The sequence below is a fragment of the Rhinolophus sinicus genome, chromosome 15, assembly GCF_057876585.1.
Source record: "Rhinolophus sinicus isolate RSI-liver-muscle chromosome 15, RSI-T2T, whole genome shotgun sequence".
Lineage (NCBI taxonomy): Eukaryota > Metazoa > Chordata > Mammalia > Chiroptera > Rhinolophidae > Rhinolophus > Rhinolophus sinicus.
Genome location: NC_142515.1, coordinates 3,677,741 through 3,704,685, shown reverse-complemented (window position 1 = coordinate 3,704,685; position 26,945 = coordinate 3,677,741). Strand labels below are relative to the sequence as shown.

The window sequence follows — 26,945 nt, the reverse complement described above, 5'->3', positions numbered from 1 at the left end:
GAGTGGGGTAGAAAAAAGACAGTGGCTGAGTGTCCTAAAAGGCTGTCCAGTTCATGCATTCGCTCACTCATTCATTTATTCACCGCACATTCGTTCAGTAGCCACCTACTGAACCTGTTTACCAGGAATAAACCCTGTTCCAAGGTGACAGCATGTGCATCTCCTCTGCTTTCCTGTGATTTTCCTTGATTTCTTACATTTTTTGTTTTTAATGTGTAACGATGCATCCACAATAATGTAGAGTCCATTAGTTTGTATTTTGTTACAATCCTTGAAGTAAGCTGAACAGAAGGCAACCTTCCTGAATTTGCAAAGAAAGTGATTGCCAAGCACATTAGAAGCATTGAGTCCATTACTTGGAAGATGTTTTATTTAAAGGACGCACTCACTTTCAAATGGCCTTAAGCAGTTCCTCCGTAGCAGTGTAGGGTGTGGCTATGGAGTCAGACCCGCCTGAGGGGGCCCTGGCTCAGCCGCTTGCTAGCTGGGAGACCTAGGAGGATCTTTTTATCTCTTTAGTCCTTCTTTCTTTCCCTTGGAAGATGAACATAATAATGCCAGCCTTGTAGACTGCTTGTGAGGATAAATGAGATGATGTTATAAAGCTTCTAGCACAAGGCTCGGCAAAACACCAGTGGTAGCTCTTATTAATTAATTCTAGCTGTGTTGAGAGTCCCCTCAGTGCTACAGGGGTGCAGAGGTGTAAAAGTGAGTGCCAGTCCTCCCGGAGAATATACAGCCTGTGTGGGAAGCAAGGCCAGATGACCTTAGAAGGTGCACAGTGATCAAAGATCAGGGGAAACAATGAGGCAGAAGCCAGTTAGAAAGGAGACCAGGTCCCCGGCCTGGCAGGCGTGCCAGCGTGCTGGCGTCAGAGGCTTGGGCCGCCTGGTATTGAAGGGTCAGATGCTGCATTTGAAGTGGGCTTTGAAGGGCGAGGTGGGCCGTACATGGGAGAGAAAGCCCCTCCTCCCCCGCAGTGCACAGCGCCCCACCGTACCCCACTCTGCAGAGCAGATGCTGAGCAAGCCAACGCTGGACTTCGGTCCAGGGAGAGGTAGCATGCAGAAAATGCACCGTGAGAAAGCTGCCTGTGTGTGCGAATAGCGAGGTTTCTCTGCTCTTTGAAAAGGTCCTGTGTCAACTTCTCCCACCTTGGGCCCTGGGATAACTTCTCGGCCTCACACATTTAGGCCTTACGGATTCTCTTGGGCTTCTACGTCCTGGTCCAGAAGGCATGTCTCCTGGGGATCTGATCTCGGCTCACCCCTGACTTTACCTGGTCCCCTCTGACCCTGGGCACACACACACACCCTAACAACCGTAGCTTTTTGTCCCTGGAGCCTGCAGTAGGTCCAAGTCTTCGTGGGACTTGTAGCTCAGTAAATGTGTGAGTTTTCCATCGTCCAGACCTTGCTTGAATGTATGAGCATTTGGCCCTGTTGGCCCCCGAATGTGAGACCTTTTCTTACACAGAAACAAGTGGTGCCCACCTGTCCCTCGTCTTCGTCGTGAGTGTGCATTCAGGCGATGCCAACGCCTTGGCTTCTGAAGCAGAGCTGTGGGGGTGGGGGGCTTGGCTCACCCCCCACGTGTCCGGCGTGTATGTGGCCTTCTTCGGGGCATATAAGTGCTTTCTTCAGCTCACACAAATGAGAACGATTAGACATTCAGTAAAATGTCCCAGCTGCAGTCTAATTATTTCACATCGTCACTGGTGACAGCCTCCCTTTTTGGCGGGAGGTAAGATGAGAACAGTGTTGGCTTGTTGGGGAGCTGCTCGTGCCGTGGCGGTTGTGGAGAATGGAAATACTTCTTTAGCGGCCTCTCTGTGGGGCAGGGTGGTTGGGGGAGGGTGTGCTTAGAAGTGGGGGCTTGGTAAAGGCCCTCGGCAGCCTTGGTGTTTCTCTCCAGGAAGAGGACGGGACCAGGCAAGCACAAGTGACTAGAAGGGGGCACGGGCTCCCCCAGGAGGCTCCGGACAGCCTGGCACCCGAGAATGTACCAAAGCCGGCACACACAGGGTGGAGACTTCTTCACAAAAGCGGGGCGCTCTGTGATCACTGTGCCGTCTGCGCTGCAGGCCCAGCAAGAGAAAGCATGGCCCCTGGGATGGACTGGAGCACGTGCTGTCACACAGCTGTGTGACTCTCTCTCCCCAGCATCTGTCTGTCCCTTCCTAGTTGTCACTGACTTGCTAGTCATGTATTTGTGTGTTAATGTGTCATTTCTATCCGCACACATGACTGTCAGCAACACTGAGCAGGACGTGGCCTGTGTCGCTGTCACTGTCCCCAGGCGTAGCAGGTGCGTGTCATGGGCTCTTGGTGGGTATCTATGGAATGAATGAATGAGTGAATGAATGAGTGAATGAATGAGTGACAGAAGACATGAAATGCGCCTTACACGACACTTGGTGTATAATAATCACTCAGGAGATGCTTGTTCTGGGGGGTGGGAGAGAGACTCAGTTTTCCTGGACGTGTTACTGGATTGTTTTAATTTCATTGAACAATAAGCATTTATTACCTTTCTTGACTTTCTCGGTAACAACAGGGAAGCATGGTAAATGTTCAGCCCTTCCTTCTCACTGGGGCCCAGGGGTTAGAGGAAGTCTGGCTGCCCGGGGCACATGGCTCTAGCCCCAAACAGGGGATCCCGCCCCAGAGACAGCTCCCTGCACCTGCAAGATGGCCAGTGGAGTGCGGGCACCATGCCAGGTCACACGTGTCCGTTCTTATCACTCTCAGGGCACCGTGAGACAGGCGAGAGGCCCAGGACGAAGGGTGAAGTAACTCCTTCCACGTGGCTCGGCTCACGGGACAGTGAGCCCAGGGCCAGTGCTGCGTGCTGTGTCTGCGTCTGCTCTGCTCCACTGGGCACAGACCCACGCCTTCATCTGGAGGGGAGGGGCTGGGAGTGTGCCCTGCTCCCAGTGTCTGCAGGGCGGGGCCTGGCCGAGCCTTAGGCATCCCCCTTTCTGGGCCAGCACTTCCGTTTCCCCCGTATTGTCTGAGCGCTTCTTGTCAGTTACCTGTCAAAACTAGACCCATACATTTTTAATCAGCTGCAGTCAGATTACAACTCAGTGTTTATAGGGCACATGCCCCATTCAAGACATAGCAGTGGGTGCCCTGGGGCCGACAGAGCAGGCTTGGTCGCTAGGACCCCACCTACTCGGATGCCCAGTAGGGCATGGACCTGTGCTCACGCTCTGCAGGGGAGGAGGAATGAAGCCCTGTCCTGGAGAAGCCCTGCAGCTGCTCACGTCACTGGCCCTTGGACAGTGACCGTGCCTGCTAGGAAGAAGGCTGGTGTTCTTTTTCCTGCAATCTGATCGCTTGGCTGAAGCCGCTGGGAGAGGCTATGCTGGGCCACTTGATAGGTCCAGGCAGAGACCGTGCTCTTGGCAAGGGCTTCCCTTACCTGGCCGCTTAGAATGGGTGGAGCTGTCACCACTGCACTCAGTCCCACAGGTTTCAGCTTATTTTCACAGCCCACACAGGACATCAAAGCTTGATCCTGGAGGGTCCTCAGATACCCTCCCATTCTGCCATCCATCCCCTCCATAAATGTGTGCCCTGGCTCTCCCTAGGACCTCAAGCATTTCATTGGGGGAAAGACAAAGTATATTTGTGAAAAAGCAGTAGTGCATTTTGGTTTAAGGTCAGTTCAAGGTAAATGTGGGGATGAATGAGAGATGGTTTGGAAAAGGAGTTTGCCAGCCTGAGGTCTTGAGACGTCAGTGGGGAGCCATAGACTGTTTTAGAGCAAGGTCACGGCATGATCACATCTGCATCTTTAGAAATTAGCAGTTGGCTGAGCGGAGATTGAGGCTGGGAGATTGTCTGGGACACCATCCATCATGCAAGCAAACTCTTATTAAACATGAATTACGTACCAGGGCTTGTGCTGAGTGCAGGAAGGTGGATTGGAAATGGTGATGCCTTTCCTTGAATCCAGACTAAAGTCACCGCAGCTGAGCCAAGACCAGAGATGGACAAGAAAAGGGAGTTCTCAGTGGTCTCACGTCTGTGTGTGGGTGAGGGGCACAGGAGCCCAAGGGGCACTGGTTCTCAGCTGGGTCCATTTTGCCCCCCAGAGACATTTGCAAAACCTGGATACAGGCTTGATTGTCATGACTGGGGGGGGGGTGCATTTACTAGCATTTAGAGGATAGAGGCCAGGAATGCTGCTAAATATCCCACAATGCATAGGACAGACCCCCTTCCCCCAGTGACAAAGGATTATCTGGTCCAAAATGTTAATAGTGCCGAAGCAAAGAAACCTGGGCTAAGGTAATGTGTGAGAGGGTAGGGCGGGGTCTTGCCATCCATAGAAGCCAGGGGCCTGGGGGTTTCTGACATTCCAGGGTGGGGTGCCCTCACATTCCTATGAGGAAGTGGAAAGGTGTGTCCCAGAGACCTTAACTGGGATGGTGGGTAACAGGCTCAGAAACACTGGCTGAGGCTGAAAGAAGGATGTGCAGCTGGGGACAGGGCTCGGTCTGTGGACGAGAGCCACTGAGATGACAGCGAGGCCCCACTGAGTCAGATGAAAGTACCGGACGGTCCTGCCCAGAGGGGCTGGGGGAGCAGACACAGCCAAAGGCCTGCTGTGTTGTGGGCCCATTCCCCATATCGCCCGTACACACTGGCCTGCAGGGATGTCTGGAATGCTCCCCCAGCACCCTTGCATCTAAGTAACTCCCACTGCTCCTTCAGCGCTCAGCCAAGGCTGCTTCCTAGAGGGAGCCCTCCCTGACTGCTAGTGTGGGTCAGGTTGCGTGTCTCAAAGATCTGTGTTTGCTAAGCTGAACACATGGTCACTCATGTCTCCCCCACCACACTGTGAGCTGCCTGAGAGCTAGAGGGCCTTCTGAGGTGGTCCATTGTGGTATCTCCAGAGCCCAGCACCTAGTAGGGATTCAGGAAGTGCTCTATAAATGAGTTCACTTGTCCTTAATAACCAAGTCTTTGCACTGTTTATGGCAAAACTGAGCTGACAAATCCCAAGTGGGCAGGGAAAGTGTTTCCAGGCCTGGGGAGGCTTAGAATGAGGGCAGGGGTGTCTCCTCTACCCTCACTGGGGAGCAGCGTGTGTGTGGCGGGGGGCTAGGGGTGGTCGCCAGCAGCCTGAGGCCGCCAGCACACCAGCTCGGGTGTCCAGCACAGCTCCCTGGGTGCCAGGAGCTCTGCACAGAAGGAGAGGCCACGCTGGGCCCAGGCGCCCTCTCTAGCCTCTGTGCCCAAGACAGAAAGATGGCTTCTCCCTCTTGGAGGAGAAACCAGGCACCGAGCTTCAATCTCTGTTTTAATCATTTGCTAAAAGTGTTCAGTTTTACTTTGTTAAAACAAGAGTCGGGGTCAGCGCTGGCCTCAAGGTTTTCAAACCTCCCTCCTGGTGCCATCCAGCTTCTCCTGGCCCCAGCTCACTGCATATGAAGTTGAACCAGGTGTAATTGCAGTCTATTACCCATGCCCAGCTGGCAGGGGTCCTTTTTCTTTATGAAGTTTAAAACGTTTAGGAATATACTTTTATGTAGATGGTGCTTCTAGCTGTCTCTAAGAATTAATGAAGTTCTTAATTCCATTTTTTCAACATTGAGCCTTTGGACAAGTCTCAATGTTAAGGGAAAGGTTTACTTCTTTATTAATAAATTTGAGTGTCTCGGCAAGTCTTTCATACTGCAAGGGCGCTCACATTACATGACAATTAGTCCTTTTCGCTAAGATAGAGGTTGTAACATTCGGGAATATTACTTTGGGGGATGCAAACTCTGTTCAAGTAATGATTTTTTTAAAAAAAACAAAAACAGCTTTCTGCACCAGTGGCTGCCATGAAGAGTTTCATTTTCAATAAGCACTCCACTGGTTAGTTGTGTAGTTTTCAGAATGCAAGCCCATCAGCCATCTCCCCAGCGTGTTGCTGGGAAGTAGCAGAGTTCTTTGGATCGCACAGAATGTGTCTGAGTGAGTGACATGCCAGCCTTTCCTGTATTCTTCCACTGAAATCCCGGGAGAGCATTTGAGCTTTAAATGTTCTCTTTTGCCAATTTCTCAGAACCCTTTGGAGATCCTGCACTCGATTTCTGAAATTCGGTCCGAGAGGAACTTCCGTAATAAGTATGTCACTGCTACAATAGGTGGGTTTTACCTGTGACGAAGCTTCTTTAATTTGAACTTCCAAAATGATATTTTTATAATTGTCAAATGGCAGGAAATAGATGCTGTCTCCCTTAATTTTATCATTCTAAATGTCACAAGAAGGGCAAGGATCTTTAAAAGACAAAAGAAGTGCTTCAATTAGTAATTCCCATGGTAACTAATAGAGCTCGGTCTTTTTTTTCCAGTTCTGTGGCTATTTTAAGTACTTAAATTGATTTGCATCCCTGTGGAAATGAGAAAAAAGTGTGGATTCAGTCCGTCCACTCCGCTGGGAGTTTGGGGTTTTTTCTGTTGGAAACCATAGTCTTCTGCTGGAAACCATAGTCTTCTGCTTCCTTCCCACATATTTGCAGTAGAAGGTAAGGCCAGCTCCTCATAAGAAATGTTTATATACCCTTAAATTGGGAAGAAGTCATGATTGCCCACTGCATTCCTTTTGCAGTTTATATTAAAACGTAGATACGTAAATAACTTTGTTCTGTATCCTCTTACAGTTATATCAAAGCATAAATATACATGTGTGTTAGTGGCCACACATTAGATGATAAAACTGGCTCTCTGGGAGCTAAGCGGGGGAACCCCTTCCTCGGGTCTGAGCCCAGAAACCTTGTTTCTGCCCAGCGCCCACTACAGGGCATTCAGACCTTGGCTGGCTCAGGGTCAGCGCCACCTCTCACCCCGTCTTGTACAGGACTGGGGACACTGAATTCAGTGGCCGTGGGCCACACCCCTGGACACTGGGGCTCCTATCTTTCCGCACCAGCCCCTTTGCCAGCACGCCCTCCTCCCTTCTGCGTGCTGGTCGCTGGTCCCCAGGGTGGTCTGCAGGCGCCCGGGTGGAGCGTGGTACCCGCTCCCAGTCACTGCCGAGCAGGGGATGCGCACGGCGCACAGCGGCTTCACTCAGCATCCAACAGCCCTAGGTAGGAAGCGGGCAGGCAGTCATCTTCTTTTTAACATGAGGGATGGAAGCCAGGAGGCCAGATGCTGCGTCTTGGGTCAGCGGGGTTCTTGCCTCAGCAGGTGTGTGGCACCCTCTGGACACTCACGTTCTGACGGGAATGGCTAGAGGGTTACCGATCGTTTATGTTTTAAAGTGGGTCAGGACACTGAAGGAGAGGTCAGACTACGGCTGGTTTCTCAGGGATGATATATTGGCTATATTGACAGATACTACAATAGTAACGCACACAGAAGGAAACGTTTTGGAGCCGGTTGTGGTCATGGTCATGGTAACAAGTCAGTATTTACTGAGCACGTGACATGTGCCAGACACCATAGAAGGTGCGTGATGGATGCCACCTTGCAGACCCCAAGCACCTCAGGGTGACCAGCCACTCAGGCTGCCAAGAGAGAGGGGGGTACCGTCAGGCAGCATTTCCAGTGCCAAACCAGAAAGTCCCTGGCCAGTCAGGACAAGTCGGTCACCCTCCCCGCTACCCCAGGATAAAGGGGACTTCTGTCATTTTATCAATGGACATCCTATGGCTCTGAAAGGTGAGGTGACCTGCCCAGGCTCATCTCGCGGCAGGGGGACCAGTGCAATCCAGCCCCCAGATCCGCATGCTTTGACCACAGCCACCCTCCCAATCAGGGTCTTAACAGGCAATCCCTCCCATGACCGAAGGCTCGAGGTCATCGTGTGAACAACATCTTAAGATTTATATGCAAGTTGGAGATTCCTAGTTCTTTCTGAAAACAAAAATGGTAAAACTCAGACGATTATTTTGAACTAAAGTTCATGCCTAAAGGTAAACAAGATTGTTCTATAAGAAATCAGCCTTTTCATGGCAAACCAATATTCCAAGGGCAGAGTTCCTTTCGATCTTTTAGTTCTCTTCATGCAGTGGTCATCCGTTGCCCTACTGTGTGAAGAGTAGATGCTGCAGGAACGTTTCTCAGGTGACCACATTTGTAAATCGATTTTTTAAAAGACAAATTAGTTAATTTATTAGTTATACAGGGTAAAAAGTAGTACCAGCAATGATCCAAACTAGTAGATCAAATGACACTTCCAGAAAGTGTACACAGTCCGTGAGTGCAGAGGACCTCTGATTTTCACACAGGGAGCCGCTGCGTAACCAGGGCTCAGAGGCAGTACAGTGGGACCCGGCCCTACACATACTCAAGCCTTCTGGTGCTTCTCTCTCCCAGTCTCTTCACCCCTCCACCCACGGGTAACCACTCCCCCATTTCCAACACCACACATTCACTTTGCCTGCTTTGGAATTTACATAAACGGGATCATAGAGTGTGTGTGTAAAGCCTTAATATTTATTGAACACCAATGACATGCAAGGTGGGGTGTACAGGTTCAGTGGACGTCACTGAGCTGGCGTTAAATGCACACAGTTGGTTCTTATGGAGGCATCTGTGTCCCTGTGTAGGTCACAGAGTTGTCTCAGCAGTCAGTCCTCAAAGACCATACTCACCCGACAACCATGCTGTGGCTTCAGGAAGCCATCGTCGCTGTGTAAACCAACTGTTTACAATCCATCCTAGCTATGAATTCAACAGGGAAATTTCTGTGTTCTTGGGAAGTTGTCTGAATGCTAAAGTCTTCCATACTCTGGGCTCAAGTAAACAAGGTGGGACCATTTAGAGACGAAGCCACTCTAAGGTTTGGGGGCAGAGGGGGAGGTGGCATTCAGAAGACATCTTGCATGGCTGCCACCAGCGGAGACCTCATGTCTGGTGAAGGCGCAGCCATTTCAACAGTCCCCTTCCAACCCCAGGGTCTACCTAACAAAATGCTTGCTTATCCTGGCCATGCAGGAATCCTGCATGGAATGACCAGTGCCCAGGGCAGGAAGATCCACCATGGCTGTACTGCAGGCTGGTGTCACCGTTATTATGTCTTGGTAATCTGTGCGCGTCACCCCCAGGAAGCCTTTGGGGCAATGTCGGGAAGGGAGGCTGCCCTCTGAGTCAGGATGGTCCATAGTTCAGATGGATTTAGGTCCGGCTGCTGCCTTCACCATGTGCTAGCCAAGTACCTGAGCCGACTTCTTCCTCTTTAACTCCGGTTGTCGACTTTGTGAAGTTGGAATAGTAATAACTGTGATTGCAAGCATGCAATTAACAATATTTTGTGGAAGCAGCTTGCACGAGTAGGCATTTGATAAATGCCAGCTCCCTTTCCGTGGAGATAAGACGTGATTGCAGTTATGCCTTCAGTTCGGTCCTACACTTCCTGGCTGACAAGGCAAAAATGAACACACAATGCTTACATTGTTCTAGTCTGATAAAAGAATGTTCTCAGTTTTTCAGGACATATAAACACTTTCCTGGTGCTAAATTCTAAGACAACTTTATTTTGAAAGCCTGAGTCATTCAGTTGATAGGGTTTGCAACAATTATTTTTTCCCCTAAAAGATGGAAAAAAATCACCTTTCCCTCTCCATAGCCTGTATTAATCCCTCAGTTGGAAAACACCAATATGAGGTCGTAGTAGTAAATTAAGTGTGGAAAGCAAGGCCTTGGTGTTAGGAGTAAGTTTTGTTTCTCCATTTCTTTCGTCATCTCCTTTTAGTGGGCATCTGATAACAACATAAGACAAAAGGGTACAGAGTCTTGAGCAGTGAGGGAATCCTTCGTTCACTCAGCACGCCATGCTGCCGTGTGTGTAGGGGACATAATGACATTCTGGCCGCTTCTGGGGTCGCTGTGAGGCTGAAGGAGATAACATGCGTGCAAGTGTTGCGTGCGTTCTTAGCATCAGCACCTCAGAGGACAGGATGAGACTGGCGGTCTTTTCTGCACGTCTGTAGAATCACAGTGTGTGGAAACTCCGGTTGGTTGGAATGGAGTGAGGTGCTTTGTGAAGGAGTGGGTTTCCTGAGCATGGGCTTTGTCCAAGGGCTCGTGGGCCTCAGGACCTGGAGCCAGGAGCCTGGCAAGGCCACCTGCGTGAGGCAGGTGTGGATGTCGTCTTCTCTCCCCCTGCTCCCCAGAAACTCCAGATTCTGGATTAGTTTGCGACTTAATGCTGAATGTTCAAAACACTGCAATTGAGTTCTTTGTGTTTCCATAGAAGAGCTTATTCCGCACATGCACACAGACACACAAATAAAGAGTAGCGTGTAACCAAGGTGTTTCCTGGCTCCAGCAGCCCCGAGTCCACCACACACAGGTGGGGACCCCCGACTGGAAGAAGCAGAGGGGAGAGAGCTGTGAAAGGTGGGGGGCCACTTCACACGGGTTCTTAGGGACGCTATCCTCCAAGGGCCTTCAGGAGCTGAGTTGCTGCGTGGCACTAAAAGCACCCTCCATCTCAGAGCTAGCCCGCGCCATGGGGGTGGGCAGTCAGGAGCCCTCTGTCTGTGACACAGCTTTACAGATGAAAGGTCAGTGTTTGCAGGATTGGTTGGAATCAGTGCTCCAAGCCTGGCATGCCCCTGCCCTCCCCCTGCTCTCTACCCTCCCAGGACCAGACTTCTGTTCTTTGAGATAGTTGATCTGTCCTCCCACATTGCCTGTCCCTGGGGGGACGGGACCTTCTCCTCACCACCACTGATAACTCATCTGCTGCACATTTTTGTGTAGCCCAAAGCACCGGATCAAATGCTTCCAGCGTGGTAGGCGTTTGAGAAGCGTGTGCTGGTCGACCAGTTACACGTCATGGTCACAGATGGGACGCCACCTGTGAGCCTCATGCACAGCTCTTTTATTCTAAAGTCTGAAGCCTGATAATCCTGACTATTTCTTTAATCACATGGCAAGCTAAGTTTACTAATGGACTCTAAAATTTTCATCATAGCTGCATTCATGAATGAGAGAACCTGGTATTTTTCCCGAGGTACTACCGATTTTAGGTAGATAACATTCCTGTTTATGCCATAGGGATCGTTTATTGGAGAAAGGCCACTTTATTTTAATTATGAATGTTTCAAATGATTAGTCATTTTTAAAATAAACTGTCCTCCCAGGTGCAATTGACCTGGGGCTAGTGGTTGGATAGATAGGTTTCTATCGCATTAAAATTAATTGACACGGCAAAATCAGCCGGAGTCATTTTCCTGTCCCATACCTGTGACAGAACCATGGAGGGCTCACTGGCTAACACATGGCAGCAAAGGTCTCTGTCCTCTGTCACACGCAGAGGGCCTGCCTGTAAGTCACACGGAACTGAAGTGTTTCGGGGGGTCTTAATGTGACCTGAGCTGTGCGCTTTGCTCAGCGTGTGTACACCCCGTGCTGATGCGATACCCGCCGAGGCTGGCACATTGGCACAAGTGGTCACTCACACCCCACAGGAGTCCTCTGTACAGAAGGACCCGGTGGGCACAGGGGGCCAGCCCAGCAGGAGGGATCAGGGAGCACGGGTCTTTCAGTGACAGACTTCCACTGAGGACAAGCTTCGTCATGACAGGTAGTGGCATCACCCGCACGTGCTCTTGGAGCTGCTGTTTCCTCCCGTACAAGGCGACGGGGGTCGTTCTCAGCTCTCAGCTCTGTGGTGAGGGGTCAGCGAGACGATGCTCGCCTAGCGCCAGGTGGGGTACGAGAATGCCTGGCCTCACTGTCGTCATGGTTATGGTGCATTTAAGTTGTCTGATAGAAGGGGCATCTGGGTGAGAAGGTGCCCACCCAGTCCTGCAGTGGGTGCCTCTTCTTCTCAAGGTGGTCCTTAGGGAACTCTCAGGAATGTGTGATTTCCAGTTTAGTTTAAACGGAAGGAGGGTTATTAGAAACTTGTCTACTCTTTAATGCGGCTCCCAACTGCGCTGGCCAAAGACGTGGGCTGGGAGGGTGGGTGGTTCCTGCAGGCCCATGGGGACTCCTGCTGGGACAGCCCCAGAATGCGAGAGGGTCTCTTAATAAGCTCTGAGGCCTCCTGTCAAATTCAGATGCCATCTTTGAAGCTTTCCCAAACTCCACGCAGCTTTCCCAAATCCAACTTCCAGAACTTTTTACCTTTTCAGAGACCCAGCTCTGTTTTAAATGAACCAATCCTGTCTTTGAATTTGCTCACGAATCTTAGATCTGAGTTTGGGGTTAGGTGGGGAGATGGTGTTTTGGTGTCTTTAGCCATGACACGTCAGCTCAACTGTTGGCTTTTGACGGAAGTGGTGCTTCGTGACCACGAGAGCATTGTGGGGAGGGTGCGACCTTGGGAGTGTCCTTCTGGTCCCTGGATCATGACCACTTCCTCTGCCATGGCCCCGGGGATGCTCTTTTGCATACATCCTGTCCCCCAGGAAGCGACTCTTAACCAGAGTGTAGGGATTTCCCGGACGTCAGGGCCATTACCACCCAGTGTCGGAGAGCATACGTCCAGCAGAATGTGTTTTCAGTTCGAAGTCTTACTGACCACGTGGCCACACAACTTACTTCAGTGTCGTCATGAGCACTTCCCTCAATCGATTTCTTTGGCCTCACAATGTCCTAATGTTCCTTCTACTTCACGAACTGCATCGTCTCTTCTGCAGCTCCTCTTCCTCACTGATGGGTTGTGATGGGCTCAGTCCTCTAAGTACTCCCATCCGTTTCCATCGAAAAAAAAAAAAAAAAGGTCATCATGAGGATTAGCTGGGCCCCTGAAAGTCCAGCGCTGTGCTTGACAGACCATCAGGGCTGCTCGGACCCACCGCACTCCGCTGCTGCCCCCAGGGACAAACCGTGGCCTTTCTGTCCGGAGCTGCCGCTTACCTGGACCTCACCCTCTCACCTTCACGGCTCCCAAGCCCATGCTGTGTGCTTGGATCATCCTCTGAAGCTGTCCGTGACCTTATGTGTAGAGGCCGTTGACGTACAGAAAGGACGCAGGGATGCCCAAGGTCACCCAGCCAGGAAGGTCAGCCAGCCTTCCACTGCAGGAGTGGGCAGGGCTCTGGCTTGAGGCGCATGCACTCTGTGTAGTCCTCCCTCCCTCAGACTAGGGGTACGGGCAGACCACCGGCCTGAGGCAGGTGAGGGCTTGGGGCGCCTGCCGTGTGAGAGCGACACGCCTGCCCCTCTCTACCTCTAGCCTCTGACGTGTCCGCATTGACCAAGTGCCTGGGGTTATACACACTGTGCAAGCTGCTCACATCCATACATGATAAGATGATTTCTTGAGTTGTAAAATAAGAAAAGAATTTTCTCTGAGGATGATGAGTGTGCTGCCTGCCGAGAGGAGGGCTGACCTTTCTAGGGAGACAAAGCAGAATGCCAGTCAAACATTACACGTCTGTTGCCGAATATTGTCCCAGCGTGGGGCAGTGCATATTTGGGTTAGAATGCCGTTTTTGTTTTCTGGTGAATACCACAGTGTTCTCCCACGTGGAGGAGGGGGAAACTACAAGTTCACAGAACTTTCTCAGTGGCAGCGAGAAGGAAAAATAGGTGCTCGTCCCCAGAAACCACATCAAGCCTGGGGACATTTTTGTTCATAGCTCAGTGATGTGTGGGTCCCAAGAAGCTCCTTTAACTGTGAACCCCTGTTCAATGGAGACATTTAGCTTTTCCTCTTCAAGACAACACAGTCGGCGCTCAGGACAGTGTCTCCCAGTCATTGTTTTAGAGCCGGCCTCTTCCCCCTCCATTTTACGTGGGTTCTCGCTGGTGAACTGATGGTTCAGCTCAGCCAGCTAAGGCGGGGGAGCCATTAAACCAACATATTTGTTTGTTTTCAGCAGATTTTTCAGTTGTCTGGTTTACTAGTTTCCAAAGTCTTCTTTTGGAAGTAGTTAATAAACTTCTCTGCTCTGGTACCACGCTCCTGAAAAAGAACTGTGCTGTTTTCAGAAAGGTTTTCTTGTGATTCTAAGATGCTTACTTAGTCTCTCAGTGACATCCTGTGGTGTCTGTGAGGGATGGCCAGACGAGCCACTCCCAGGGGACTCTGAGACGAGAACCCACCTGGATGAATGACCCGTGTTCTTCCCAGGCCCAAGTCAGGCTGGAGGTCCCCCTGGATTTCTTCCTTCCCTCCCTTCCTCCTCACTACCGCCCGCCAAGGTGGTGGGCTCTGGCTCCCGCTGTCCTCAGGTGCACCTCCCGTCCCTCACCTGGGCCATCAGAATGGCCTCTTTCTTGCACACCCATCACCGTCTGCACTCAGCCCACTCCATCCTCTCTAGTGTCTGCAGCCTCTACAGTGACCTTCCTTGCAGACGTGCAGCTCACACCTCTGTCCGGGCTTGCAGACTCCTGAGCTCGGCACTGGATCTGTGTGTGGCTTATGTCATTTATGAGCCCAGCACTGTAACGAATATTATCCCTGTTACGAAGCTTAGGGAACTAAGGCTCCAAAAGGTTAAGTAACTTGTTCCAAGGTCAAAGCCAGGATTCCAACTATTTGCCATTTACAGACTGTTCCGCGCACTCTCTGGCTCCCTTGCCTTTGTTTGCATCTTCTGTCTGGGACGCTTATTCTTGACACAGGTGCCCTGACTGTGGCCAAACACAGGTCAGGTGCTGCTGCTCCCTCCGTCATCGCCCCTGGTCCCTGTGACGCCAGCGCTCACCCCATGTTTCAGAGATCTGTTTGTAAGCCTGTCTTCTGGACATCCTTCCAGGTGAAAACCTTCCACTTCTCTCCATGTCTTTTTTTTCCTAAACCCTCAGCCCTGGGCAGAGCACTCGCCTGTAGTGTTACAGATGCTCAGTAAACTGTAACAGCTGGTTTAGTGCATTTATTCATTCATCCAGTAGTAGTTTCTGAGTTGCTGGTATGTGCACAGGACTGTTTATATAATAAGTTCAAGCTAGAGATGACACGGTTTCTAGTCAGAAAGCACCGAACTAGCCACCAGCTCTGTATCTTTGGGTGAGGAGCTACACGTTGCTGTTGTCGTTTGTAAGCTGTGGATTGCGCCTGCCCACATCATAGGGCAGCCGGCAGGGCAGCAAACGTGGCCTAACCGTAGCCTGCCATCCTGCGGTCTGCATTTTTATGTCGCTGTGACCATGTGGCTGGAGGAAGACGGCAGATGGAAGGAGCAGCTGGGGACAGCTTCTTCTTCAGGAGCCCCAGGGGGGGCTCAGGCAGGGGAGCCTGGAGGACCCAGACGCCGGGTCCCATGTAGGGTCGGACCTGAACAGCACCTGGCGGCTTTGGGAAGCTTTGTGGGTCAGGGAGCAGTGTGAGGCAAGGGATGCAGCAGGGAAGACCATGTGTGAAGTACCCGGAGGGCGGTGAAATGGTTTCGTGTGGGGGAGGAGCCTCTAGGAAATTCCCGCCCTGGACCCCACTGAGAAGAAGGGTGCTGTGGATTTTGGAGAGGCTGCTGGAGGGGGGGTTGGTGTTAGAAGTGGGAAGGGGACCCTGGAGTCGGAGAGTGTCTGTGAACCGTGTGTCGGTCACTTGTGACCCCTCCTTGCTGTGAGGCTCTTCCCTGGGCACCTCTGAGCTCTGTTCCACGGTGCAGGGGCTTGTTCACACTTTCTGCTCTCCTTATCCATGCCAACCTGGTCAGCAAAGATGCCAGTGCCTTTAGTCATTAGCGATAATTATTCTGTGTAATAATAAAACGGCATTTATTACTACTCGTGAAGTAGACTGTTTTACTTGTCCCTGCGCCATTTGTATAGGATTGGTGGTAACTAACATTTTAATTAACAACAGCAATTGCTATTTTTAAATTAAGAAGCACGATTTAAGTTTCCTTTCATCCTGGGTCCATGGGAATAGTGAGCCTCTGGAATAATTATTTAATGCCATGGCCCATCTGTTAGGCCGCCTTGGGGACCATTGCTTTGCCCTGGGCCCCTGCAGCCCGCTGCTGTTTACAGCCCAGTGTAAGCCCAGTCAGCAGCCCAGCCCCGCCCACACATGCGCAGGGGCCTGTCACAGCCAGGGGCCTCCTGGTAAGAGGCGGGGGCATTTCAAATTGGTGTTCTGGAAAAGAGCACCTACGCACATCAGCTTACTATCGGAATATTAGCAATACATCATTTTCTCTGAGACTCACTGAGCATTAATTAGAACAAGAAAAATGTCTTTTGAATCAGATTTAGAGTGTTCAGTTACCTTTAGCATCACGCACCCAGCAGGCTGTCCTCAGTCCCTTTCAGTGTGAGCCTAAAGGGAGGAGTGAGACAGGCTTGCTCTCGAGGGGTGCTGCCCTCCGGGCCCCATCCACCCTGCTAGAGCGAGGGGAACACTGTCAGGTCAATGTGATGAAGGCTCTGGCACAGGTGAGCAGGGAGACCCCGGGCACTGAAGACAGGCCGTTCTTGGGTGAGGTCACTCCCGCCCTGAGTTGGTTCCCTGCCCCATCTCTTCCCTGCCTCCCTCAATTGGTGGAGACATTTAGGTGGGTTCAGGGGGGTCACCATGGCCTCTTCCTACTCTGCTGGTGCCATGTTACGTCTGGCCGTGAGCGCTAGCCTCGAGGGTAACTCGACTTTAGAGCATCACCGGGAAGGTGAGAGAGGTCCTCAGACGTGTGTGGGCAGCAGCAGGTTTGCAGCCTCAGAACTTGTGTTGCCCCTCAGGGGCCATGGCATTCATCAGCCGTTCAGCACAGGGTTGTGGATGGCTGTCCCGGGCCAGGCACTGCTCCAGGCACGTGGGCTGTTTCTCTCTGGTTTTACTAGAAAAAACAGGACCCACGTCTACATTATGCAATTACATCTCCAAGCAGGTGAGCCCACAGAAACAGGCTGAGAACCCCACTGTTGTCAGCAGGTCCCAGTTTTCCTGTTAATGGGTCATTTGTAGTTTAGGCCTTTTATTCCAGGTAGTACTTACAGGCACACAAGCAGTGATGGAGAAAAAGTAAAGTGATCAAATCATGTTTTTCTGATTTTATTTTTCTGCAATCTGGGAAAAGCTGCTGATGTGTGATGTTTATACAGAGAATGTCCTGCTTCAATGTGGGGATTGTGTCCACTCTACAGACTAGGAGCCTGGGTCCCCCAGGCTGCAAAGGAGAATTGGCCAGCACTGCCTTGGGATGTGGCTGAGCTGACTCAGTTTACTACAGTCAAAGAGGACAGGGGCGGGGACAAGAGCCAGCAACCAAGAAGCAAGAGGTCTGTGGGGCCGGGGTTCAGGGTGGGCCCCTGTTTTGTGAGAAGAGTATGGCAGATTAGAGCAGGTTTGGTCACAGATGTGTAACTAAAAGCAGGGGTGAGGAAGGGCGGGCTCACTGATGGCCCCGTTATGAAGTGGCAGACGTCCAAGCAGGTGGCATGCTTAGAGAGGCATCACCTGCTCACAGGCCGAAGGGCTCCTGGGTTTTGTCATTCTGGCAGAAGTTTCCATCTGCACATTTGCCAAATAGATAGAACCATCATTTATGGAGCAGGGATCCCCCATTTTTGACAGTTCTGTTGTATTTCCAACAACATCTACCTTTTTTCCTTCGTGGAAGTTTTTGAGGGGATACACATGGGTCTTTGCTGAGCAGCTGCCCGTGAATAATTCTTGAGAGTCGCCAAATTTTTAGATTCCAGCTTATCGGCTGTACATTGACAAAACAGGTGGTTGAGAAAATGGGTGTTTTCCAGCCTTAGCAACATTGTTTTAAGCACTCCCACCCCCTTTTTAAGGTGGCATGCTGGCTGCAAGGTTGGCAGAATAAGATTCTACCGAAACTCCTCATCACGCAGGGAGCTGTTCCTCCCCCAGGTGGGTTCAGCAGCTCCTTTCAGCCTTTTTTTCATGCGTTAGACAGTATAGAAATGAACATCTTTGCCGATGCCTGGAAGGTAAACAAAGAACCTCTGAGCCTTGGAGGGTGAGATCTGTGAGACTCTGAGGCCCAGATGAGTCAGAAGCATCCTGCTCTCTCCCTGCCGCTTATTTACCACCTGGAAGCTTGACCCAATGCTGAGGCAGCCGCTGGCCGTGGCTGACGTGTCCCCTGTTCCAGGTCCCTTCAGTGCGTGTGACTTTCCTGCTCTTTGGGCAATCCACCTGAGTCCTCCAAGCTATGGTGCTTGAGCGGCATGATGATTGAAAGTGAACGGCGTTTCTTGCTATTCCAAGTGTGCTGACCAGTTAATCAGGACAAATCAGTGTCCTGTGGGAAACATGGGAGCCCAAGAGAATGCAGCCAGGAAAGCTTCGCTCGGCCCGTTCCTGGAGGGATCACATCACGCCGGAGGTCACAGTCTTGAATCGAATGATCTGCACTTTTACTTGCGTGCCTTTGTTTTATAAAATGTTAACCCGTCATAAACCTTACATTTTTAATACACCACATGTAGAAATACATTTGCAAACATTTTTTTAAAAAATGTAGACGTGCATCCAAAATATTTTGAACTGCTGCTGCCCATTGAAAAGAAGGGCCGGTAGATACACCTCAGCCACATACATCCTGCCCACTCTTGTGTTTATGATACTTCAGGCCAAGGCTCTGTATGAGAGAGGTTTTACTTCTGCCTGAGTTTGGAGGGATTGCCCAGTTCTGACCATCTCAACTTGACAAGTCAGAAATAGTTTTAATTTTTCACTCAAATGGAACAGTTCCAATGGATGGATTCTAAATGCTGGAGTTTTAGTTTCTTTTTTGCAAGGGTTGGATGTACAATAACGTGGCTGGCTGTTTCCATATCTGGTGAGAGATCAGGACCAAACCCTGCCGTGAGGCCACTTCCTGCAGGAGTCTCCGCCTGCCTGACCTTGCCTCTCCCCGCCCCCCAGGGTGGATTTCCCCGGTTCCACATCCTTGCACCACCTCTTTCCCAGGGACTAGCCGGGCATCCTCCCGCCTCTGCTCCCGGGAAGCACAGTGGCTGAGCCTGTAGGTCGGACAGACCGCCACACCTCCGTGATCAGCTGGCCCTCTGTGAACCAAAACCACCCCAAAGGCCCACTTCCCCCAGGAAGGGTGTGGCCAGCCTGGCCTTTGCAGGTCTTTCGGACCCATGGACCACAGTGGAGCTCTTTCTAGAGTTAGAAGGGATTTTAAGGAATTCTCTAGTGTCAGTGGCACCCTGAACAGAATGTCCTTTGTGGGCCCTCCTGCGGGCAGGCAGTGCCCCTGACAACGGGGATGCAGAGAAGAGGAAGACACAACCCCTGAAGGAATTCCAGTTTCACTCAGGAGAAAGGAGACAGAAAAGACAAACAAACAAATGTACACCACAAGCTGGGCTTCGTTCCCCTGTGCGGCCCAGCCAGCCCTGAGTTTGCCACTTCCGTGCTCAGTGTGTCACTTGCCAGGGAGCTCACCAGGTCTCTCTTCTCATCCTTAAAATGGGACTCCCTTTGCCTCCTGGGATTGGCTGTGCGCTGTATGTGGGAGAGGCAACATAAGCGGCCGCCGAGGCACTTGACTGGTAAATCCAGTAGCTTCTCTCCTTCCCTTTTTTGGAGGACGGTGCTGTTCCAGATGAGACCACGAACCTCTCCCATTGCAGGATGATGCCACGCGAGCTCCTCCATGACCCCCCACCCCCTCTTTGTAATGTGCTTATTTCACCTTTTCCAGCGTTTTGCTCACTTATATTAAAAGTAGCCATCTCATCTGCATCAGGGCCTTGGGCTTAAGGAAGTGTTTACACGGTAAAGACTGACTTTAGAGGACATTCTGGTTGCTTGGTTTTCACTTGACTTCTGCACTTAGAGAAATGGCTCGTTGTGGTTTCATGCCAACGTGCGTGAGCCCCAAACCAATACGATATCGACCTGTTTGTAGAGCCCACTGCTCCGTGTATTCTTGCTTTGCTTAAAAAATAAAACATTAGTTCAAAGTTTAATTCAACATTATTCTTTGTGCTCGGTTAGGATTTAGTGAGTCATGCTTATTCCTTTCTTTAACCAGCCACGGATGGAGTGCCCACCTGGTTCTACACCTGCCTAGTTTTTTCCCTCATGGTGTTAGTTTGGTTTGACTCGAGCCTACAGTTCTGCTTGTGCATATGAAATGCCTCTGCTTCTCACTGGGTTTTATTTCATATCAACATGACTCAGCATTGCATTGGAAGGTAGTTTTGAGCTTTCTATCAATCCTCCCAAAATGTTAAGGGTCCCTTCCACCTCTGGCTTTTCTTCATGCTTGGCCCCAGGCAAATACCACAAGTCACTCTTTCCAGCCTCTTCCCAGGTTCTTTCTGGGGCTTGGAAGGGGTAGACTCTGGTAATGAGTTATTCCTACAAAAAAGCAGTTCCCCGTACCCCAGTGACTACCTCTTGTCCGACACTCAGTGCCTCCCACACCTTCTGCCATTTGCTTTGTGTTATATGGGTTCCATGGCCTGTACTTGGGGCAGGGCATGACTTTGTATGTTGCCCACAGATTGATCCCCAGTTGCTTTTGGTAGACTCTTTGGTATTTTCCTATGTAGACAATCATGTCATTTGAGAATTAAGAAAGTATTATTTTTTTTCTTTCCAATTTCTATGTCTTTTATTTCTTTTTCTTGCCTTATTGCATTGACTAGGACTTCCAGTAAAGTGTGAGATATGAGTGGTGCGAGTGGACATCCTTGCCTTGTTCTCAGTGTGGGAGGTGGGGGAAACCGCTCAGTCTTCCACCATTAAGCATAACTTTTGCTGTGGATTTGCCCAAGTAGATTTAAAATTTCATAGTAACCAGAATTGTCACTTTTGCTTCTTTGGCTTTAAACCTACTTCATAGGTCAGCTTTTTAATTAGTACAACAACCTGTTATCATTGTGTACTGTAGAGGTTTTACTGTCTTTTGTTTAAAATACCTGGCCTGGCTGTGACTGAGATGCAAAGCAGACTATTTTGGTGGCAAACGTCATGTACTGCATTGGCTGTTTTATGGAAACGTGAGTCCACTCTCTCGCAGTGCAGATATGGGATGACAGCTGAACACGGTCCCCAGCCACAGGTCTGTGCAGGCGAAGAGCCCAAGCAGGAGGCTGCCTCACTGGCTACTCAAACCAGAACAAGGGAGCCATGTCTGTCAGCTGAGTAATGGAGAAACGAAATGTGGTACCTCCATCCAGGGGAGTGTACGCATCCATTAAATGGAAGGGAGTGCTGCTACTTTCTATGACATGGATGGAACACTGTACAAAGTCACAAATGCCACATGTTGTAGGGCCGCATTTATATGAAATGTTCAGAATAGGCAAATCCATAGACAGAAAGTAGATTCGTGGTTGTCAGGGGTCAGGGGGTGAGGAGAGGATGGGCTGAGGTGGGGAGCGTGATGGGGGAGCTAATGGGAGTTGGGCTTCTTTTGAGATAATGAAAATGTTCTAAAATTAGGTTATGTCGATGGTTGCAAAACTCTTTGAATATGCTAAAAACCACTGAATTGTACACTTGAAACCTGTGGACTTTATATTACGTTCTAGCTCAGTAAAACAATTTTAAAAAGAACAGGAGAGTTAAATTCATGGGGAATGAGCAAGCTAAAAAATGATTAAGCTGGAAAAGGGGGGGGCACCATAAGCAGGTTTTAAGAGGCTGTCTCTAGGGAAGATGAGCTGAGGGGGCTGTTTCAGGGGGAGGGGGCATTGTAGGTTCCAGAAGGAACAGCTGATGAATGGGGCGCCTTGAGGGCTAGGTGCCAAGCATTTTGCTCTAGGTTGGCCACCAGGCTCCACCACCAACTGACAGCCAGAGATTACAGAAGAGTTTGGGGCAGGACACTTTGAAAGCTGATGATGCAGCAAAAAAGAGTTGATTGTCATGTAGATAAAAAGGCCTCAAGGAGACCCACACAGTGAAGCAAAAACGGGCACATGCAACCAGTGCAGTAGAGAAAGAAGTGGCTAGATTAGCAACTCGCCCCTGTTAACCAGTGTGAGGACGGAGCCAGGAGAGCAGTTTCCAGGCTCTCAGCCTCTCGTGGAAAGGTGCTGGCTCAGGTAGTAGATGGCCGTCAGCTGTAACCAGTTAGCCGTTAGCCACTGATATAACTGCCTAGGCGAGGGGGTGGGTTGGTTGGCAGAGAAGCAGACCACGGATTGCTACTAGCAAGTGCCGTTAGCAAGCAGATTGTGGATTGCGGATCGTGTGGATCCTACTTCCTGTGTCTCAACCTAGCCGCCAGCGAGACCATAGTGGTGTGACCCCCCATCCATGGCTCCGTGGGTGTTCCTTTTTGGCCTCACCATGTCCTGTGTTCTTGTGCGGGGAGCAGGAGCTGAGACCCGGCATGACAACCAGGAAACTAACTCTTTCTCTTTTTCTCTTTCTTTTTCAGACTATAGCCTGCGTTTTCCCTTGGTAAGTACAAAATTTTTAAAAATGATTCCTGATGTGTAGTCAACTAGTTAAAAAAATGTGTGGGGTTTAATTGTTATAGCAACATTATCTTCTAGAGAAAGAAGGCCATATGATCAGCGTGTTATATTTGAATTGTATGCCTTAACTTGCTTGGACAGGCTCATATCACACATCTCGTTACATCACTTTTTTTTTTTTTCGTTTAAAATCTGCCTCAGCTGTTCGGTATCCTGAAATGTGTTGTTGAGAACACAATCTCCACATGCTTTCCTCTCACTGACTTGTCCTTACTTTTACAAGGGCCTTGGCTTATCTCAGTGGCACACAGTGGATGACCATTGGGGAGCACGGTGGCACATAATTGCAGTGGTAGTAATTGCTTCTTAAATGGTCTGCTGTGGGGAAAGCTGCCAAAAAGGACATTTTTCTGGATTGCACATCGGGTAAAAAAAAAAAAGTGTCGTCGTCACATGAATTTATGCCTTTTGAGGTCCAGGCTACATTCCATGGCCTTGCTGTCCTAGTGTTTAGAAAAAGAAACACTGTCGCCTTTTCGTGTTCTACTTAGTCAACTACTTGGTGGTGGTAAGTTCCCTAAAGAAATCAACGGGTGAAAACCTAAGAGCTTTGAAAGTGGCTGCAACGTGGGGGCAGGTGGCACCTGGCTGGCCGTATGTCCGTGCTCACCTTCAGTGAGGGCACCCGCACGTGGGCAGCTAGCAAGTTTTCTTTCTCAAATGCGTCGCCTTGTTTGAAACACGTGGACTCTGCTCTGAGTTAGTCTAAGGTCACTGCGTCCATTTCTTTGCCCTGGCTGGCCCCCTTCCAGGGGTCAGGGTGGGGAGGGTGCCCTTCCCGACACTTTCATCTGGGCGTAAATGCTGTGGTTATTCCTGGAGCGATCAAATGCATTTTCATTGCTCCCTCTCTCGAAGGACTGTCAAACGTTGTCAGTGATTTATCAGGATAGAGAACAGGACAGCCTCCATCTGCTGCCTCCTCAGCCGACTGTGTCGTCCATGTTCTCTGTCACACCATCCTTGGATGTCGTCCATTCTGAATGGTACCATCTCCTCGGGCAAGTGTCAACCATGGCATCAAAGAGAAAGAAGGATCGATACTGGGATGACATTAATTCCAGGAGGCCTGTAGTCCCTTATTGCCTCAGGACCCTAACTGAAAGACACTGGCTCGTTCATATTGGTTTGAATGCACGTATCACATGCTCATCGCAAGCAGTGGACCCCCACCGCGCTGCCATGGCATGTCTGAGGGTCGGGCCCACAGACCATCTCCTGAAATACAAGGCACAGATGACGATTTGTTCAGAAGGCCTGACCTTGCCTTCCTAGGCTCTCGGCTCAGCACCAGCCCCTGCAGTCTTGCCACCCACCCACTCGAGGATTTCCTGGCCTCTTGGCAACTTGACCTGGTACCCTGAGTGGTTAGCAGTTCTCTCAGCTGTGACCTGTGCTTCCCTCTTCCCCTCATTGTCTCAAAACCAGCAACAGATTCAGAAGTTCGTCCGCCGTCCAAAGGTAACTAACTGAGCGTTTGTCCAGTAGTCGACGCCTGCCCTCCGCTTCTGCCATAGGCACTCGGGAGCCGAAGCAGTTTTGGGGAGCATCTCCCTCTTCTTTGTCTCCGTGTCAATAGGAAGAAAAAGTTCTACGTTAGGAAGCTGTGAGTTCTTAGAACAGAAGAGCTTCTGGTTTGAGGAATCTTTCTCTCGGAGATGAGGAAAGGGGTGTGGGAAGCGTGAACCGCCTTCGGCCGCCTACTCTGCTGCCTTCATTTGGATCCTGCCCACTGCATGTCAGGGTGGAATATCAGATTGGTCTTTTCACCGGTGATGTTTTCATCGCTAGACACTTGAGACTTGTTCTAGAGCTTCAGGTCTGCAAGTAACAGAAAGGAATTTACTTCTAATTTGTGGAATTAGAAACTTGCTTTGGAGTTATTTAGAACTAAATAAATAGCTCGCCCTGGGCGAATGGGGGAGACAGAGCTTCCTGGGGTCGGAGACTGCCCGCAGCCATCATCCTTTGCCCAGTGGACACCTGCGGAGTGAACCCACGAACCGCGGGAGCCTCCTTGTCTCTCATCGGTCAGTCACTTCCTAGGATAAGTGAGATGATCCAACGTGAGCCCTTAATAATTGTTATTGTAGACACCATCACAAAATGATGGCGAATGTTTCCAACTTTTAAGGAAGGCATTTAACTGGGTAGTGATGTATATGCCGCTCTTCTGATGGACATTAAAAGTTCTCCTTTCCAGCAATAACCCCTGATTTAACATTTTAAAAAATGTTAACATTTGACTTCAAAAACAAAGAGCCCAAATTTCCCCCGGCTAAACTGGATTAAGAGGAGTCTTTTTAGCAGAGCGACCCATTCTCATGTTTTTCTTTTCCTATTTTTAGTATTTAAAAATAAACTTGGAAGGGACACAACAGTTCACGCTGTCCGTCCAATATGACCGAAGGTCCCTCCCCATTCCAGTGGACATTGCTGGCAACTCGGTGGGTCTCAGTTGCATAGTATTTAAATAATGCAATGGCATTTCAGAATTAAGATTTTATGGAAGGCACAAAATGAAGGTTTCAATATTTTCTCCAGGCTCTTTGAAGTCATACATTGTTATACCAAAGGGTATCCACCAGTAAGTACAATTAAATGATACTGTAACTTGACGATTTCACTTTGGTTCACGGAAATACCAAAGGAATAAAAGAATACTAAATTAAGTGCTAAGATTAAGTAACAGTGAATTTAATTTTAAGATAAACGTAGGCTATTCATTCACCAGACTTGTCCTCGCAACGATCTAAGCGTCCTCCTCTGTCAGTTTCAGCACATGTGAGCTTCGTCTTCCACGCCCTTTTCCTTCCTTGGTGTTGGTCTGATGGTCACTGGGGCAGAAAATCGGCATCATCATCTGAAGGTTTTAAAATAAAGGGTGAGGGCCTAGTCTGCGTTGTGCCAGGGCTGGGTGAGCCACTCCAGACACGCTCTCTGCCCTCCCCAGCGGGGGTCACATTTCTGCCGGTGGGACAGGCACTCTGCGTCGTGTGCTGGTTTCTGAATCTGCAGGATGCATGATGTGCACAGCACAGAAGATTCCAGAACTTTCTATGAGATTTCATTTCTGTTTCCTTCCTTGGCCCTTTTCCTGGGTGTTTCTAAGCATCCGTGGATTCCACGGGTTTCCTTTCTGAGCAAAATGTGTTTCTCCCAACGATGAAGAAATTATTCTCCCAGACACTGAATGAGAAACTGACAGCCAGTTAGAAGAAAGCCTCTGGATCTGATGGTGACAAACAGATTAATCCCTCATTTCTTTCCATTTCCCTTTCCGTCCCCCTCCCCCAGGAAAGTTTGAACATTCTTCCCAGAAGTAAGTACCTCCCGAAAGAGTGTACTAGGTCATCGTTTGTCACATAGCAGAGTGTGGACATGACGCCGTCACAGTTTCCACTTGGAGGAAATGGGAACACAGCTTTCTATATAAACTCACGTCTCATCACTGAGCTCCCCGCAGACCCAGTTCAGAGCTGGAATCCTCCCTTTAGGAATCCTTTCGCAGCTGACAGGAAAACATGGATCCCAGCAGGCCAGCATGGCTCCCCGGCATCGTTCCAGGAGGACGAGAGGTAAAGGGAAGCTGAAAGGAGGCCCCTGCTTGTCGCGTGGGATTTCTGTCGTGGTTGATTGTAATAAAATTCCTAAGGTATTTAAAAATTAGGTTAAAGAGTGACAGGAAGCTTTCGTTAAATGATTTGACAAGCAGCTCAGTGAACTTTGTCCAGCTCTGTGCAGGAAACGTGGGGTGGGTGCTTCAGGAAACCGTCCACCCCCACTCTGCCAAGTGCCTGCTGGGGCTGGTGGGCTGACTGTCAGCTCGCCAGGATCCACGGGGAGGCCCAGCTTTTAGGAAAACAAACCTCGACCCTTGTTGGGCCCTCGGGTGTGGCTGGATGACACATCAAAATCCCACCCATTTTATTTGGACATTTCCTATCTTTATAATCAAAACCTTCCTCTTAATTGTCCTTCACAAAAGCTTTGCCAAGTGGCATTTTGGCTGAGAACAACACAAGGTTTAAGAGGGAGGTACAGGGACAGCCTCTTGGTCCTGGAGCTGCTCTTCAAGGAGCTCGCGTCATGTCCCGAGGGAGGCGTGGCCGACATCCTGTGTGTAGGGCTTTCCTGCCCATGTCGTTCACCTTGTAGAAACATGGCATCGTCGGCGGCTGCAGGCCCTGGCCCACTGCCTGGGGAGGGGCACCATGCAGGCTGGGGGAAGAAGACAGGAAGTGAGCAGAACCTTTTGGCTGTGTGAGTTAGAGAGATTCCTCGGACCCACTGGGACACAGATCAGGAGTGAGTTCTGAGGACAAGTGGAGGGCACGAGGGCCGGTCCCCACGTGTAACAGGAACTCACCCCCAACTTCAGTCCTATCCCCTGGGGGACGTCCCACATGCATCGATGGGGACACCGAGCCACACATTAGATGCATTGCATTCAAAGGGGCCGATCTGAAGTGACTTTTTAAAACTGCTTATTACGATGCAGAGTTTAGTGTGAAGTATTTAAAATGTGGGAAAATGGAAAGATCCCAGGGGAACTGCTGAACAAAAAATGTGTCACATAATGGATTCTCTGAGTAGCTTTCCTCCTATTTTGAA

The 26,945-nt window shown here is 50.0% G+C and overlaps 1 protein-coding gene across 1 annotated transcript in view; it reads left to right on the top strand.

Moving 5' to 3' along the window:
* The window catches only part of PTPRE (protein tyrosine phosphatase receptor type E), a 134,806-nt gene that overhangs the window by 35,403 nt on the left and 72,458 nt on the right, over nucleotides 1–26,945 (top strand). Inside the window, exon 2 of the mRNA XM_019728245.3 lies at nucleotides 22,232–22,254. The gene's annotated coding sequence lies outside the window, so the exon portion shown is untranslated. The remainder of the gene's footprint in view (nucleotides 1–22,231; nucleotides 22,255–26,945) is intronic.